This window comes from Gordionus sp. m RMFG-2023, chromosome 3 (genome assembly GCF_954871325.1).
Source record: "Gordionus sp. m RMFG-2023 chromosome 3, tfGorSpeb1-WG-v2, whole genome shotgun sequence".
NCBI classification, from domain to species: Eukaryota; Metazoa; Nematomorpha; class Gordioida; order Chordodea; family Parachordodidae; genus Gordionus; species Gordionus sp. m RMFG-2023.
The window spans coordinates 687462-694913 of record NC_088777.1 but is presented as its reverse complement, the minus strand read 5'-3'; positions in this window follow the sequence as shown (position 1 = coordinate 694913).

Below are 7452 nucleotides of genomic sequence, written 5' to 3'. Positions count from 1 at the left end.
CATTTCTATTTTATTAACAATGTTCCCTTACGGGACATTTACATTTTATAAATGATCATTCATACGCCAGATGATCTATATCTTAACGTCATATTTTTTTCAACTCTAAGTCATTCTTCGAGCACGTGTACTTGAATATAAAAATTTGATTATACCGGAAATGCATTCCAGCATGATCGGAATACCAGTAGCGTTATCAAGATGGCAAGTAGCGGGCGAAGGGGCCTTAAGCCACCCGAAAAATTTGAATTTTTTTTTTACACCAAATGTAATTTTGGATGATGTTAGCTAAATAAAAAAATAATTAAAAAAATTTTTTTATTGTATAGGCTAGTGACGTCCCCGTAGAATTACCTATCTTATGAATATTGTATAGATATCGCCGTTAACCCTTTCATTTATAATTTATATTAAAGAAAAATCCATGGAAAAACTAATTTAAATTATATTAAGTTAGCGGCTAAATTGTCCGAGATAGGTATTCCAAACATGATGGAATACATTCCCTAAAACGAGCTTCTAAAAAAATAATTGAAAAAAAAATAACACATTGCCAGAAAGAAAGAGAGAAAACACATTGAATTTAATATTTTATCATTAATTTACAGAGTTGTTAAAAGATACTTTTTAAATAGATCTAGATACAGATACATCGTCTAAAATAATATCTAGATACAGGTATTTTAATCAAAAATCTATCTAGATACAGATACCACATTTTTATATCTAGGTATCTAGATCCTTTAACAACTCTGTTAATTTATATTTGAATTTGTGTATTAGAATAATTGTAAATATTGTATAGGTGACTTAGTCTTTAATAAATCTATGAAAACTTAAGATATTCTTGAATAACTTCTAGAATAGCAATGTATTCTTTCGCGCGTATCATTTTACATTATATTTCACCTTTACATTATTTAATTTGGAATTAAAGTTTTAATGGCAGTCTTCTCTCCACAGACCTTGGCTAGTTTTACCTTTTTTTTATCATCTTATTTTTATCATTTTGTACAATATTTCTTTCTTTCTTTCTTTCTTTCTTTCTTTCTTTCTTTCTTTCTTTCTTTCTTTCTTTTTCTTTCTTTCTTTTTAACCAAACAAACTTTATACCAATGCGTAACCCAGTTCTTAATCTTTAGGATAAAATGAATGAAAGCTTCTATCTATAATAGTTTATACGGTAAATGAGGTATGTAAAAGTTTGTTTTTATGGCCAGTCAAATACGTAAGAATCTTATTATAAAAATATAGAATATTATACTTGTAAATGTCCTATGTTATTATTTCTTCATTTTTTTAGGCATAATAAAACATTAATTATAAACTAATTTTAATTAGTTAATATTATTATATTAATATCTTAATTATCTTGATTTGTTAAACATTTTTAAGTTTTGTTCATCATTTGAAATTTTATTGTTTTGCAAAAAGTTGAATGTGGTTTGAATATAGGAATTGTGGCCAGTCAATACATGGCCATACAATATTCACCTGTCTCTCATATATATTTTTTTATTTGATTGCTCAATTCATATGGCACATCTCCCCTTACATAAGGAGCTGAGACCAAACACACTGATGAAATCATTTAAAAATTGACTCTCTCAGAAAAGAAGATGGAATTTTTCACAGTATAAAATTAATATTTTTCCAATCTTTTTTACTTGCAAATAATTCTTAAGAATTTTTTTAGTGAATTATAATCTATCTATATTTCCTTTAAAATATTAAAATAATAATATTAATTTTCTATATTTTTTTAAATTCTCATTTATTTTATACGTCGATTATAACCATTTAATTTAATATTTTGTCATTGGTATTTTTTTTAAAAAAATTTTTTACGATATTGTAATTAGAAATTGTGATTATTTTAGAAGTAACTAGTAGTAATAAATTTTAGTAACTTATTATAGTCTTAAGCAATTCTTAAGATATTGTCCCCCCTCCCTCTGCCATTTGAATCATGTAATTTTTCCTCTTTCAGAATTTCTAATATATATAATCTATATTCAATTTAGACACTCAAATCTCGCTTTTTATTATTTCATTTTATTTTTTCTAAAAAAAATAAAATTCCCCCAAAAAATTCTTATGCAATTTTTTCTTTTCTTTTCTTCCTTTTTTTTAGTGGTATTATTATATTTCGACAACATGGAATAAATTAACAGAATTTTTGACAATATTTTATATATAATAACTTTTTATATATTTTTACAAATATTATTGTTTAAAAGAATAGGGGAAAATTATATTTACATAATTAAATACATTATACTTAGTATAGTATTATGTTTTGTTATTAATTTCGTTTTATAAAAAAATAAAAGATTATATATAATATATAATTATATATTTTAACTTGATAAAATATGATGACGCAAGAGCAAAATAAATTGAATATTTTTAATTTTTATCATTTGATATATTGTCATTGTCATTGTTACCATAAATCTCATTATCGAAAAAAAAGAAGTCATTTTCACATTTGGAAGTTTTTTTTTCCTATATGAGACCTTTCTTTCCTTAAAGGATATAAGGGAAAAATGCTTAAAGAATCAAAATTATAGCCTAGAAATTTTCTCAGCTTTAGTTTCTTTCACACAATTTGTGATTCTAATAGAAATTTCCTCAAGATTCATATGAGAATAGAATTTAACTTATTTTTTAGACATATAATCTTAAATTAACTATCATATTTAACCATCTTATTTTTTTGAAACTATTTTAACCGGAAATTACAAATTTTTAATATTGATTTTATTCCTTCTATTATATTATCCATATAAAAAAAAAATTTTATTTTATCTATTATATACTTACTATTTATTACTTTATATAATAATAATAATTATAATCTTATTTTTTTTTAAAATGAGTTTTCTGATTCTAATTTCGAAAGAGGATAACGGAAGAATATGATCTTTTGCGGGAACTTGGGTGAAATTCAAACAAATAATGATGGTTTTTTTTTAAAAGGCTGGAGATTTAACAATAATTTAAAATGTAGCCTCTAAATAAAAAAATGATCCTGCCTAAAGGAAATTGGTGATAGAACACATTATAAATGGATTATGTAGAATAAGAAACTAGCTCAGCCTAGAGTTCCTAATCCCGGATCAACCAGCAGGACATTTCTACCAATTTAACCATTAAACCCTTCCACTTTAAATTATAGTAAAGTTGCAAATTTGAGTGGATTAAAAAAAAATTTATCATGATTTTTTTTTGTAAAAATATAATAAAATTTTGTGTTTGATTTAAGAAAAGCAAAAAAAATAAAAATTAATAATTTAATTATATATATATATATATATATATATTGCCATGTTAAAAAAGAAAAATGCTTATTTTTAATATTCCATATTACTTAATTTCTTACCATTTTTTTAAAAAAAACGGATTATCGATTTAAATTTGATTGAATTATTGAAAAATTCCTTAAGGAATTGGTGTAGGGATAATCTTAAACCTAAAATAAGTTTATATAAATATTTTCATGCTTAATTTGTTTTTTTTTTAAGTTTAGCGAAAATATATTTTTTTTCAAAATATAATTTATCGTTTTTTTTTTTTACTGTATACTTTTGGGATCAAACAAAAAAAATTAATTTCGATATGCAAAATGGGGGGTTAAATAAAAAGCAGAAAAGGATCTTTAGAAAAAAGTGTTGAGGAAAATAAAGTATCTTATTAATCATTTGTCAGGTATGATTTTACTAATGTTAGGGGGGAAATCTGCCATAATCTATACATGCCATGGTTTTTTATCTTCGAGGGAAAAAATTGAAGGATTTTCAGTAAAATCCAATATCTATAGCAGTGTCTGCCTTTGGGAAATTCAAAGGGGATTAATTAAAGGTATATTTATAATAACTATATATAAAATTAATATAATTTATTAATCTGTTCGCCGATCATTATATAGGCTATATTTATTTAAAATAATTAACATTATAGTTGCCATGCATAACCAATGGATTAAATTTATACCACAAATTTCAACACACGATTAAAATCGAATTATTTTGAATAAATCATTTCGTAATTATTGTTATCGGGACAAAATTTTTATTTTATAAAAACTACTATTTAATTATTTAATTAATGAAAATATAGATTTTTGAACGCTTTAATTAAAAGTGTATATAATATTGATTCGGCGATGCGTACAAAAAATATAGCTATATATATATAGATTATATTATATAACAAATTTATTTAGTATTCATATGATATAGTTGTAGTAATAGTTGAGTTAATTTTTATTGAATTAAATAATCCATGAAGGGAGCATAATAAATTATGATAAATGTCAATTGACAGAAAAAGATCGAATCTTGTTGTGGCTTCCTCATTGTCTCAGAGGCTGCGCGTTAAAAATAATAATTAATATTCTTATTATATTTTGTAATAATTTGCGTTAATACGAATTTCGTTAGAAACTCGTGTCACTGATCTACGTGAGCGATCATTATACCAAATCAAATCTCATCTATATAAATGTCAAATCTTGATATTAATTCGACAAAATAAGTTCAAAAAGTATTTTGCGCGCGAAGTTGATATTTCAAAAAATATGACATTGGTAATTTAATGGGTTGAAAGGAATAGAATGGCTACTTTTGCAAAAATTCAAATTAATTTTAGAAACAGATAGCACCTCAGCAATAAGAGTGCGGAGCTAGCCATTTTTACATGTGCAATGAGAATGATTTGAAACGATATTTATGACCTGGCCAATTTTTTTTATATACAAAACTATTGGTGCTTTTTACATTTTTATCATAAATTTAATCCAACCTCTCAACTACAAATTAAAAGGGTGTAGCTCTCTATCTGTAAAACTGTAGGAATCGTGATTTGTGTCGTGGGCCATTTTATCCGTTTTACCCCGTATGACCAAGCACCGGGGTAAAGTGGTTAAAATAAAATTGAGCACGTTTTATTGAATTAAATATTTGCAATTTTGAAAATCTACCAAATTACTTTTACGTATATAAACCAATCAATTTATTAAAGAATAGTGCACTGTTAATTTTTTGAAATTCTCTTTTTGCACCCTTTAATCGGACCGAACATTCTAATCGTTTTACCCATAACCAATTTACCCCAAGGGAATATATACAATACACGAATCGTTATGCATGATTCTAGTTAGTAATCACATGTTTTGCCTCAGTTTAGGACCTAACTCTCTGATCCACCCGCACATACCATTCAGATAATATTTTCTTTCTACTTAAATCCACGACATTTTGGAATCTTTTGGCGCTAAATAATACTCCCCCCCCCTCTAGGAACAGTTGAGTTGATAGTTTAATTAAAAAGATTTTATTTAAAAAATAACAACTAAAATTTCGATGTCTTGTTAACCATTATCAAAAAAACTTTTTACATATATGGTAAAATTTTACATTATATATATATAAATGAATTATTTCATGTGCGAATTAAATTTTCTCTATTTTTTATAATTATTTTTTAGTTCCCAATTCTTATTAATATATTTTTCATTCCCCGTTTAATATCAATATTTTGTAAGTGCAAAGGATAGCCAGATATTCAATTCAAAATTTAAATTAGATTGTATAATGATACTTTTTCTCTCAAAGAAAAACTTTCTATATTTATTATTATTAACTCCATCAATAAACTTAATATCACTTTATGAATATAAATTTTTTGCATTAGTTTTTATTATTTAATTTTAAAATATTTGATAGTTATTTTTGAAATTTAAATTTCTGCTTTTTTTTAATATAAAACTCTGGTTTTAAATTTGAATAAAACATTTTCTATTACGAATATTATTTTTTTTTTATTAAATTTTAATTAACTTTTAATGACAATAAATTAGAATTATATTTATGAATTTAAATTTAAATTTAAATTTTATAAAAAAGATGGTAATCTTTAATAAGAAAAAAAATAATTATTATTATTATGTTGGAAATTCTATTTATTTTTTTGTCAAAATAAAAAAAAACGAATTTTACCAATTGTCATCCTTATTTATTATTATAAGGACAGTATTAAATAATTCAATTTGAGTGAGTTAGGTATAGTGTTGTTAAACGGTTCGTTGTGAGCCGGTTTTTAAAAACCGGCGAATAACTCGATATTCGATCCAGAAAAAAATATTACGCGAGCCCGAAGATTATCGAAATATTTAGGCTTTAAAGCGATATTTTTTTCTGGCTAAAATATTTGAGTTTAGAACGTTTAACAACACTAGTTAGATATTATGATAATTGACGTATCAATATTTAGATTTTTACCTCACCCGTCCACGCCTTCCTCTCCCTCCCCCGCCAGCATATTTAACAAGGGCGGAGCGCGTATAAAAATTTAAACAACGGGTCGGGTTATGGCGAAACTGGACATATTTTTGTTTTAAAAAATTCATATGGAAAATCATTATTATCATTCGGAAAATTTAAACAATAGCATATTTCGTCAGTTATATAGCGTTTTCTTTGCTTTATTATTACTCGTAAAACCTGATAATAAATGCTTGCCCACAAGTAGGGATTTTAAAAAAGCTTGAAAACTATCCTACTAAGAATCATTTTGTTCATCATAAAGTATAGCTATCTCGTGACTTGCGTAATACTATTTTCGGCTAAAATCTTAGTATGGTCATTTCCTTTAACAATCCCTACTCCTAAAACCAATATTTATCATTTTAACGTGTCCCTCATGTTTCCTTTAATATTTTTCTTTTAACATAATATACATCATTTCCAATCCAAAAAATTAATGGGCACACCCTTTAATTTTTTTTTTATTTATTATACAATTGATTTCAATTTTATCTCATCATAGTAATTTTTCAAATTATAGACAGTGTCAGAATATTATCTTGATTTTAAAAAGTATCGATTTTGACCAAAAAATAATTAAATAAAGTAACGATTATATATTTAATCCCTAATATATTATTATAAAACACCGCCAACAAGGCCTTTCTACTTTTTATCGGTGTGCATGTCTTATTTTTAGTCTTTAATTTTAAAAATTAAATTTAATATTTAGATATTGAAATAAAAATTTTTTAAAAAAAATTAGTTTCCAAAATCAACACAACTAACTCTAGCGTTCATAATATCTCTATGTGTACTCATTGCTATATGAAGTGAAGTGTTAGACATATTTATAATATTATTTTATTAGTGTCCAAATATTAAAGCGATGTACATCAAATATATGCCCAAATTATAAAGACATTCCCTAAATATTCAAAATTGTTAAAATCAAAGTAATATATTTAAAAAAATTATAAAAATATCCAAACAAACTTAAACCTTTTTAATTAATTACTAATTAAATTTTTTAAAATTATTTTTAAATATACATGTTAATTATTAAAAATATTTAATAATTAAAACCCATATAAAAATTATATTAAATTATTTGAATAAAGAAGAACATATAAGATTATTCTCA